The sequence below is a fragment of the Acromyrmex echinatior genome, chromosome 6, assembly GCF_024713525.1.
Source record: "Acromyrmex echinatior isolate Ae372 chromosome 6, ASM2471352v2, whole genome shotgun sequence".
Classification (NCBI taxonomy): domain Eukaryota; kingdom Metazoa; phylum Arthropoda; class Insecta; order Hymenoptera; family Formicidae; genus Acromyrmex; species Acromyrmex echinatior.
The window spans coordinates 13,175,207-13,187,127 of NC_141857.1; the positions used below are offsets into that span (position 1 = coordinate 13,175,207).

Sequence of the window (11,921 nt, forward strand, 5' to 3'; positions counted from 1 at the left end):
TTTTAAATCACGAACACGGTTGCTAGTTCTCCGTTTTTTTTTTGACAGACTTCGGTTTCTTGGACTAATATTCAATACTCCAGCAGATGTGAAAATCTCCAATTTTTGTCGTCTGCTGAAGTAAATATTAGTCCAAGCAACCGAAGTCTGGCAAAAAAAAAACGGAGAGCTGGCAACCGTGCTTGTGAATTAAAATTCTTTCATTTTCTTTTTATTAAATTATATTAATCATATATCTTTCTCATTAATGTAGCAAAAATGCAAATGCAAAAATGATTTCAAAACATTGATAAGATATACAATAGTTTAAGACTTTCCGTGCGCTATATGTACTGTGTTCGTCGAGGTGATCCGCAAGAACTCAACGTGGTCTCGGGCGTTAGGTGCAAGATCAGAATGTTGAAGATCTTATGTTCGATCCTGCTTTTTCCTTTTTTCATAATTTTTTTTTTAATAAATAACGTTATTAATAAACGTATTATTATATTATATTACTCCAAATATACTTTTTATAAAATTATAAAAATTATATACGTGTACTTCAATGTGCTCGAAATTAATTGTGCATTTCGGGCTGATTTCTGAAATGCTGTCTACTTTTCCTTCACAACCGCTTGACGCTTGACGGCCGAACCGCTCACGCGTGGACGTGCATCTCAAGAACGTCACAGTATAAGGAACAGTATGCTGCGACCATACCTTCCAGCAAATTGTCATGAAAATAAAATAAAATAAAATAAAATAATTTCCTTTCCACATAATATTGTATTTTCTTAATAATGGTGATTGAACATTTATAATAATTTCATCTAATAATAACTTAATGCATTTTACTGAATGTAATGTATTTTTAAACTATTACTTTATTATTACTTTATTATTACTTTATTATTTTTATGATACATTCAGTTTCAAAGGGCTTCTGATCACAATTTTGTGCCACAGAATGTAATATAGAATGAATTAGTTTATCGCGTCATATATCTGGTCATCTATATGTATTTTTTTTTTAGTGGAATAAACCTAGAAAATGCATTTAAATGATGTATCAATAATAGAACTTCAAAGATAATAAAGAGTTTTTACAATAACGTAGATTTAGATACGATGAACGCTTTTTCTTAATTAGTCGCTAAGGAGAAGATAATGTGACCATGATATCGATTATGTATCTTTTTTCTTAGAGTGAAAAATAAAAATTTTTTGTATGTATTTGTATATATATATATATATGCATACATATATCGTTTTGCTGTATGTGTCAGAAAACAACGGCGTTATATGAGTCAATCAGCTGTAACCAGTATGACCCGCGTTCAGTATCGTTGCCGCGCAACAGAACTGTCAATTCAGTATAGTGTAGTAGTGTTTTACACACTACCATATATATGTATGTGTGTGTGTGTGTGTGTGTGTGTGTGTGTGTATTTATGTAGTGTTTTGTGTCCACAAAATAGAAAAAAATGTAGTAGCAGAGTATTGTCTGCCTTTGGTAAAAGAAGGTTATGCTTTCTAACAAGCGACTCAGTACAATACAGTATCTCATTCTTGTATTGGCGAACAAGATTGTAATGATGCACCGTGTCACACTGTGTCTCTTATTAGAAGGTACTCTAGAAAGTCAAAATTGCTTATTGTGATGTGTGTTTCTTGTTGGAAGGCACCCTATAAAGCCAGCATGGAAAAGGTTAGCATCTTTATGTCATTCGTGAAAATATTACTTTTATTTATCATACAAGTGATATAGTTATAACAATAATTTGCGCTTTGTTTAATTAGATCCAATGTCAGAGGCGTTTATCGTGGGCTGACTATTTTTAATTTACTGTCAGAGGCGTTAATCATGAGCTGGCTAGCTATAACAAAATGTCACAGCCGTAAATCGTGCTTTGGCTAGTTATAGATAAATGTCAGAAGTGTTCATCGTGGGCTGGCTAGTTATACAGATATACTCATTATATATATATATATATATATATATATATATATATAGTATATATATATATATATATATATATATATATGGATATTCATGAAAAAGAATTACACTATGTATGTGCAATGTCGTATTCATTTATTGATACTATATTATTATTACCTAAAATGGCATTGGACGTAAGGAAAAAGTGCTACTACGGCTTCGTATCGACATAACTATTAAAGTTATATAAAAATCTGTACTTTATGTATATTACAGATTTTTATTACTGGTGGTATATATTGGAATACGGCTTACACTGCATGTGTACATAATACAACTGTATTTCTAAGGTCTGATTTTACAAATATAAGATTAACTTCAATTACGGTTTATTTTTTTCTCAATTCTAAAATTGAAAAATTTTCCAAAATAAATTTTACATTTGTGGAACCGACCCTAAGACACGTCTCTGCTAAGATGGTAATGTAGGAAACGGAATAAAAATATCGATAATTAATCGATCGAATTTCCTGCATGATCATATTAACTCAGAGGGCGTAAGCATCTTATACATTGGAAATAAAAACCTGTAATATCGACCTTAATTAACTTCAGCCTTCGCTCCAGCATCCCCTTAAATCTAATTATTAATCTAAAAATTATATAATATACTTATATTACATACTTTATACCTTCTTAAATTCTATACAATTGATCGATTAGATTCATCACAGATTTATCAATTTTATCCCACTTTGTTGTTCCATAAACATATGTTTGTATAAACAGTCAAATTTGCACAAACAGGTGGATACTTGATATTGAAAACTTGAAAAATCTTATCAAAATATCGAAATACGGTCTTCAACGCATTCTCTTTTATACATTACGTCATTAATGACGATATAAAATGCCTCGATTTCAATCAAATATAAGCCTGCTGCAATTATATAAGATTGTACGGTTTCAATTTAGTAGCTGTCTCTTGTCTCCAACTTTTACTTTTGCCAATTCTCTTTGGATCTATAAAATTTTTAAGTTTTATTTGGAAATTAAAAATAAAACAATTCCGAATGATATAATTGTTAAATAAAAAAATTTATTAATTTATTATTTAGAATTTTATCATAAAATTTTTATTAATTAGGAACAATAATATCTCACTGTAATATGACAAATAAAAGCATCCACAGATTCAGCTTTTGTAGTTTATTTCCTCCTGGTATCTTTAGTCGCACATTAGAAAGACATAGTTCAGGTATTAAAGAGAGTAATACAGCATTTTTACATTCCGTACAATAAATTAAAATAATAATTTTTTTACATAAGGCCAAATTTTAATTTTAATTTAATATCTTATTACTTACCATCTTTTTTCTTGTATAGTTGAATCTCTTGCAATTGTTTAGCAACAGTTTTGTCTTTAATAACTCGATTTTCCAGTAATATTTCTAATTTCTCAGATAGTTCAGGTCATTCGATGTAATTGTTTGATTTTTCATTGATTAAAGCATTAAAATCATTTTCCAACTAAAATAAGAAACATTATAATATAAATTAAAACAAAATAAAAATTAATTTTATGTCTCGTACAAGTGTATAACCCAATTCCTGTTTGAATACTGGGTATTCCTTAAAAACGTCATAAACATTTCAGTTATGTTGTTTAATGAAAATTTGTCTTAATTCACGACATCCATTCCAATGTTCTTTTATAGATGACCAAGGAACTGTGTTATATCGCAACCATTGCAAATGCATATTGCAAACAAGTTTAGCTATAATTTATATTTGACTTTAAAAAATTTAATTTCTACTTTCAAAAACTATTATACAATATGTTAATATAAAATCAGTTAAATTCATAATATACTTAAAAAATATATAATTTAAAGAAATAATAGCAATTTTCTTATTGTTATTATAGTTGAAATTAATACTTGATTCAATATCTAAATCATTAATGTTTTCGTTAGTTTCCTTTCGTTTCTTTTGTACAAATCCAATTTATCGACACTCATCAAGTTTATTTCAGTAAAAATCTGGTAATTTTCCTTTTAACACCTTTTGAGAAGATCCTTCACACTTTGGTAAAACATAATAAAATGTCTGTTTTTTATTTGGAAATAAATTCCTGATTTTTTTTGATAAAGTGTCAAAATCAACATTAAATAAACGAACTCTACAAACATTATAATATTGTATGTATTTATAATACATATTATTTTGAAATATAGAACAAAAATATTTTCTATAAATTTCTTAATAATTACACTTCTGTAGTGTTTAATGATTTTCTAAACATGAACTAAGTAACAAGAAGTTCTGTCAATTTTCTACAATTTGGCTTTATCGAGCATGTTATGCTTTTCATAAAATTTCATAATAATGTGTCCATCTATGAAGCTTAATAAAAGTTCTTTTTTTTTTTAAATAATAGAAATATTAATATATATGTACATATATTGTATGTGAATATATTATATATTTTTTGTTTGTACAAGTTAGAATTGCAATCTTAAGAACATTACCACGTTTTCAATTGTTGCTAAGTTAGAGCAACATGAAGAAATACATGAAGTTGTATTTAATTCCTGACTGTTATTAATTTTTTTCAATTTTTTTATCAGATTTATTTAACGAAGAATTTACATTCGTTTCTTTAGTATTTAATATATTTGATAAATCGTTTAGATTTTCATTGTTATGCGAATTTTCAGTATCAAAGCTATCAATAAATGTAATATTTCTTCGCTTATAGGATATTCTTTTATACACGATGTCTATAAAAAAATTAATAAATATATTTTTCTCTTTTAATTAATCATATTTTATTAGTGTTTTATAATTACGATATTTTAAAAACGATATTTTTATAAAAAATAATTATCAGTATTAAAATTCAAAGCATAAAATAATCACAAATATGAAAACGTAATTATTTTAACTTCGTGTTATAAAAAAACAATGTTTTCTTCACTGTACATCAAAATTTTTACTTATCGAAGCATTATTGCAGAATGATTTGGAAAACCTAGCTTTGCTTTGCTTATAAATTCTTTCATTTTTTCTTTGTTCACAATTATCTATCTTTGTCATAAGTAAATTCAATAATTGTTTATTTTTATGTAGTAACTTTTCCGATTGATTAATTCCGATTGATGTTTGATGTAAGTTGTCCTACATAAATATAAAGTAGCAAGATAATAGTTTATATGTGCGGGAATAACTGATATGACTTATTTCAAATAAAAGAAGTATAAAATATTACAGAAACTTATTTAAAATCGAAGGGAGGGGGGGGGGTCGATAAAAAACTGACTTATTTATAAAAGAATAACTACTAAACAGCTCTTATTCTATTTTATTTAAATTGCGTATTTTAAATAATGTCATTTTAAATATGGCCGACTCCTGTATGTGTGCATATAAAATTATATTTATAATTTTATTTTTATTTGTAAAATTATAAAAATTATAAAAATCTTTATCTTACTTTTGTAGTTTCTATCAGTAGTTTTCTCTTCTCAAGAAAACAGCGTATCCTTCCAATGGTCGATATTATTTGAGACACTTCTGTCTCATTTATAGTAAAAAAAGTTTCTTTAAAATATCTTCCTCTAACACATAAAATATGAAAATGAGAACCATGGAAATTTTTTTCAAAAATACTCAGAAAGTCTGTATTTCTTTTCAGAATTTTTCATATGTGCTTTTTTGGATTCTGAAATATTCTAAGTAAGATATTTAAAAAATTGAGAATTGTTTTTTAAAAAGTTTTTTATAACATAGAAATTCTGAAAAATTCCGAAAATTCTGAAATTTATATAAAAATTCCAAGAAAAATTTTATCATTCTGATAAAATTCTGATAAAATTCGCAATTCAACTATTTTAGTTTCATAAAGACGTCTGGCAACAAATTAAAAAATGCGTTGTATATTTAGGGCTGCCATCCGTCGTCTAAAGACTATGATTACATTTATGTTCGTATATATGCATGATATATATGGCCATATATAGAGCTGTTATTCGTAGTTTTTTTCTTCGGAGGCCGTCCTTTATTAGGGTGTTATTCATGAATGTCTGGGAAGATTTTTCTAGAATTATCACTTATAATTATCTCGGATATGTGTGTTTGAAAAATCTCCCGGAAAACGTTTCCGCATGCCCTGAAAACGGTCTCCGAAGAAAAAGACTATGTATAACAGTATATATATATATATATATATATATACACACACTATATACACACACTATATATATATATGGTAATACTATATATATATATATATATATATATATATGGTACACAAATACGAACACAAATGTATCAAAAATATATATACACGAAAGTATGTACCCTCATAAAAATTTTTCACCGTTTTTAGACCTCATATGGATCATTTTTAACCGGTTTTTAACCCGTTTTTTGTCTGTTCCTACTCTTTTCTTGCACTCATTCGCGGTATATCACGAGGAACGATAACGAGTATAAACGAATATGAGTATTTTTGAGGAAATTGCCTGTTTTCAATATTCGTTTTTCCGCAGATGAGCGAGGAATATATACGCAAGTATGATCATGAGTCTTTTAAGTGAATCGTCCGTTTTTAATACTCGTTTTTTCGCTATGAATATTTTTGAGTGGATTGTCCGTTTTCAGTGTCCGTTTTTCAGCTGGTAAGGGAAAACACGTTACGAAAATACGTCCCTCTTTTAATAATCATTTATTTATCGCGTTTATTAATTATCACATGAATTTTACATTAAACGATTAAAAAGTATTTTATTTTAATATTTATATATATAAAATAATTTTTAAATATTTTATACTGTTACGTCCTACAGACGCCACGATTCTTTTCTTCGACTCCACGTCGCGATTATGGTTGGAATCTGCTAGACTCGAGCCTTCTAATAACGATCTTACAGAACTGAAAAAAGGGACCGGACAGGCTCCGTGAAAACTCGTAAACGCCAATCAACCCGGAAGGAATAACAACCTTAATGCAAGCCCGAAAAGGGACAAGATTGCAAAAGATTATAAATGCACCGAAGTCATGCAATAGTAAAAATCTAATAGTAAAAATCTAAGCTTTGTCGTCCCAGACTGACCAACAATTTCATCTTAGGAAAATAGGCGCCACGTCGCACTTAAAAATTCATAAAACTCATGGGATAATTTCCCACGGTAGCGTTATCTAAGATTAGACTCGCGACTAACAATGATTGCCCTGCATGCAAAACTAGTGCACGGTAACCATCTGTTTACCTAGCCATATTTTCCGCGAGGATAACAGAATTCGTCGTCCGTCTGAAGCAATCTTGCCTCTTTAAATCAAAACGTAAATCATTTCTTTTCTTCTCGAAATTCCTCTAATGATGCACTTTAGATTAACAACGATAAGATAAAAATCGTAAATCTCGCATGATATTGCAACTAACTTTTGCATTCTAGACAAAGGGCACAATGCTGTTTTTTCTGAGTATAAATAGAGGTCTCGCGGAAGCACAGAGTGTCAGTACAAAACTCAAAATCACCCGATTCACGTCAGTGAAGTTCGCGAGTTAAACTATTGTCGGGATCAGCTGCAGTGCGGAAATCCTACAAGAATCCGCGATAATCACACCAATTCGCGTTTTTATTAGAAGTGCGAAGAGAAAAAGATAAATTATGGACAAATCGCCATTGCGATCACCAGGCATACGCCACTACGACTGCCCTTCTGGTGCTTTCCGTGGACAACGGACCTCCTCGGTCATATACCAATTGGTAGCTATCCGAGATCTCGTGGATAGCCAGCTATCCAGTAAATCGCCCTACCATTCCTTCCGGTTCATCCCCACGTCTCCCCGCATAGAAACAACATACGCATTTATTCCGACGAAACATACATATATTTTACTTCGGATTGTAGTGCGTACTAGTACGTTCATTAGAAAACGGGGACGAACTCCGGAACTTGCATCCGGAGGAGTAGGCGGAATCGTCCCCTTGGCTAAGCCACAACCGACTGACGGCCAATTTCTCGAGGTTTCCTACTCACCAACATCAGAACAGACACAACCTTTAGATCTCACCTCTCCCCCTGTCATCGATCTCGTCATCTGAGAAATCCTAAACTATTCCCCTCCTCCTCTCGAGGAATGATTTCCTCTCCCTCCTTCTTTTGAAGAAGGATTTCCTCTTCTTCCTCTTTTGGATCAGCTCTCAACTTCTCCTTCTCAATCAAATCTCGAGCCGATCGACTGGAATCGGCTATTTAGATTATATTCGTCCCCCTCCAACGAAAGGGATAGAATAGTCACAGTCTATATCCCAGGGAACTCCACTCCTTACACCGTCCTGTACAAGCATCTCATCCCGATGTGCTCCTGCACCACTTTCCTCGCTTCCATTACCCAATAATCTTTTCCTCTTCTACACACACGCACACGCACACACGCACACACACACACACACACACACACACACACACACACACACACACATACGCACATCTCCATAACGTATTGAATATATGTACCTACAAGAATAAAATTTCTTATTTTTATATAAAAAAAAAGTTTATTGTGTATAAATATTTTATATAATCTTAATATTTCTTCTTTTCTATTATTAATAAATGTAAGTTAGTATATTTCCCTAGCTGTCATTTATTGGAATCACCTCTCGCATTCCTTTCCCTTTAAACACCTGAGATCGCACGAGGTCCAGTTCCGGGTCAAAAGGATTAAGTTCCTTAACCCAAAAAGTAGAACCGACGTTCGTACTGTCCCTGAGACCAGGTGTCATAGCGTCCTTTCGGGACGTTGACCCATATTCCGGGACCGAAAAGGTGCGTGCGACTCACAAGTATACGGATTTTGAATATACGGAATTTTTAGCGTGTCGGATTTATGCCCAAAACGCACAACACAGTTTAGATTAAATATATTAAATTCAATGCATTAGATAAAACATACTTCCTCACACCATAACTCTCGTAATGAATGCAAGATTAGAATTATTATCTATTATTTTTAATATATTATATATTAACCATTCATATTCCTTAATAAAAAGTTTGTAAACACATTTAACAAATTACTGCGTCATTTTACGTTGTATTTCCAATTATTATTTATAAATCTTTTATAAGTCGTATATTCTAAGATCCCTGTGTATGTGTGCAGGACATGATAAATGCAAAAATTTTTTAAAATTTCTCTTATATCATATTTAATTTTACATAAAAACTAAATATTTCTTATTTCTAATTTTTTTAGAATAGTAGACGTTTTTATTAGAATAATATATTTAATCTTAAACATAATAAACAATACTTGATAAATTAAGTTTTCGATAAATGCGACATACATGTCGGAGTTACTCTAATATCATTATATACTATGTATATATATATGTACATATACATATGTACCGTTTGTGTATGTATGTGTTTATATACCTATATCTGTATAACATTACATATATTTGTATACAATGTATTAAATATAATTACTTTTGTAAGATGTATATAAGTAAGCACAACAGAGTGAATATCGACACAGGAGTTGTGGCTCAGTGGAAAAGTGGCAGCCTTATAGAGCAAACTTGGAGACCAGACCTTGGTTCGAATCTCAACAGGAGCGGAGCTAATTTTCTTTCTACTGTACTATCGATTATGCCTTACTACAAATTACGAGTGGTGAAAACGTATGATATGAATGACAAGTGCTAAATGAGTATTTTGCACTCGTATACGTTTTTTCTTCAAATTTACACAGCACGTATTTACCACTCAAAAATACTCGTAATGTATACATTTTTACAACTCAGATATACTCGTGTTCTGCATGAGTGCAATCCGTTTTAACCACTCATTTTTACGGAAAAATTCCTGTTTGCGACCTAAAAATGGAGTCACACTCATTGAGTAAAATGCATGTTTTCACCACTTAAATTAACCATTCGCGCGGGCTAAAAACGGGCTAAAAACGATAAAAAATTTTGATAAAGGTATCAAAGAAATATATTGAAGAAGGTATAAGAAAAAAAGAAAAGAAGGCACAAGAGAAGCCATTTGTGTTCCCGTATGTACTTACCAATACATCGATCGATACCATTTCGACATTTTCATTTGTCCAATGTTGTTCTGATGAATTCTTTATCAGTTATTGCATAAAAAATTTTTCATGATCACAACACAGCACACTTAAACACGGCAACACAGCCACTAACGGCACTAACACATGAGCCAACTGAGCAAACGCAACGGTCGTTCATTCTCTGCGCCCGGCCCATGCATGATATACAAACAAGTTCGAACAAAAATCATTTGTTTCCATGCACTCGCGCCGCATATTCATACGCGTCAGGCGCGTGCATTTGAAAAGAATATTTAACATTTAACTGAGTTTTAGGGCCGTTATTCATATACAGTCGATTCTTATATTTAAAATCATCTTTAGTACAAACTTAAAATGACAGAAGTCAATCACAGAATCATATTATATCATCTTAAGGCTCCTGATTAGTCACGGCGGCCATGTTGGAATCGTGACGTCAGAAGCGAAGATGTTAATTTATGTTGCATGCCATTTTTAAATAAAGACAATTCAGATAAAAGGAAATGACGAGATTAACTTTAAAACATTTGTAAAAATCGATGAAAATTGTCCTTTCCTCCCTTGACAGTCAGTAAATAGTTGTAAAAAGCACGTAAAGTAAGCCTATATTTGGGCATGATCCGACAGCTGTTGAAACGAGTAAAATATACATTTTTATATATAAAATTCCACGATAACTTTAGTTTCCATCAATAATTACGACTTTGATAAGTACAAGACAAGTCACATTTTCACAATTAAGCAAATAATAATGAAATGGCACGCAACATAAATTTCGTCGTCAAAACGTCACTTTTCCACGCTTATAAGTTTGGCCATTTCGTGGTGCGGCGCTGTGACAAACATAAGCACGAGCCCATGTCCGTATGCTTGTCTGCGGCGCGTCGAAAGTGAACGAGCTCCTTCTCCCACTAGTAGTTTGTTTCAAGCAACTGAAAATGCTTTCTCAGCAATCTAGTCCGCTCGGCAGTCCTAAACATCAATAAGGGGCGGGGGGCATCCTAAATAACATATAAGTTTTAATAAATTATAATAATATTGTACTCGTCCCTTAATCCAGAATGAAATAAATCATGTTAAAACGCAACAGTTTACGAGATATTTAATTATTTACGATTTTTCATGCGCATTATATAGTATACTTCTCCTTCATAAACTCGAGTAGTAAGAATAGTTTAATAAAAGTAGAATTTTATCGGAAAAAAATTATAAAGCAGCATTTCTTTTCAAAAAAGAAAGCCTCGAAAGATCATCAGAAAAGAAATGCGTATGTTCGAGATTCAAGACTTGTAAAGAAAATATGCGAAAAAAATCGAAGTAGTTACAAAAAGCGTTTTTCACTTCTAAAACGAAAGATATTGATTGTAAGAAAAAAAATCGATATAAAAAAATGTGCATGTAATACACATTCGAAATAAGTACAAAATGAGACGTGGAACATTAAGATCGATTTATTAGTTCAGTAGAAAAAAAATTTTAAAAACACCGAAAAAGACCTTTTTTCACACGCTCTTTGTTCATTGACATTTAAACACAAAGCTTTGAAATTCTCATAAAATGTAGCCCTCGTAATGACAAAGTCGAACAAGTCTGAAAATGTTTATTAATTTTTGCAAAAAGCCATTTATTCACTAAAAACTTGTCTGCGGAAAACTTAATTTCTTCATCTTTGAGCAGTCGCACAGGGATTTTGTTTCTTCAAGAGTTGCACTATCACGTACATTAATTTAATAACAAAATTTATCGATTTTTTTGCAGTTAAATTATTATAAAACGACTTTAAAAAGTGGGTATCTTTTTCCGTGTAAAAAAACAGAAATAATTTCATTAATATGCATCGTATCAAATAGCCGTGTGAAGCATTCCAAATCTGACATTTTCTACGA

General features: G+C 31.0%; 1 pseudogene; it reads right to left on the reverse strand.

Moving 5' to 3' along the window:
• Positions 1 to 2,617: 2,617 nt before the first annotated feature.
• Positions 2,618 to 8,719, reverse strand: LOC147909489 (uncharacterized; annotated as a pseudogene).
• Between the last annotated feature and the right edge of the window lie 3,202 nt (positions 8,720 to 11,921).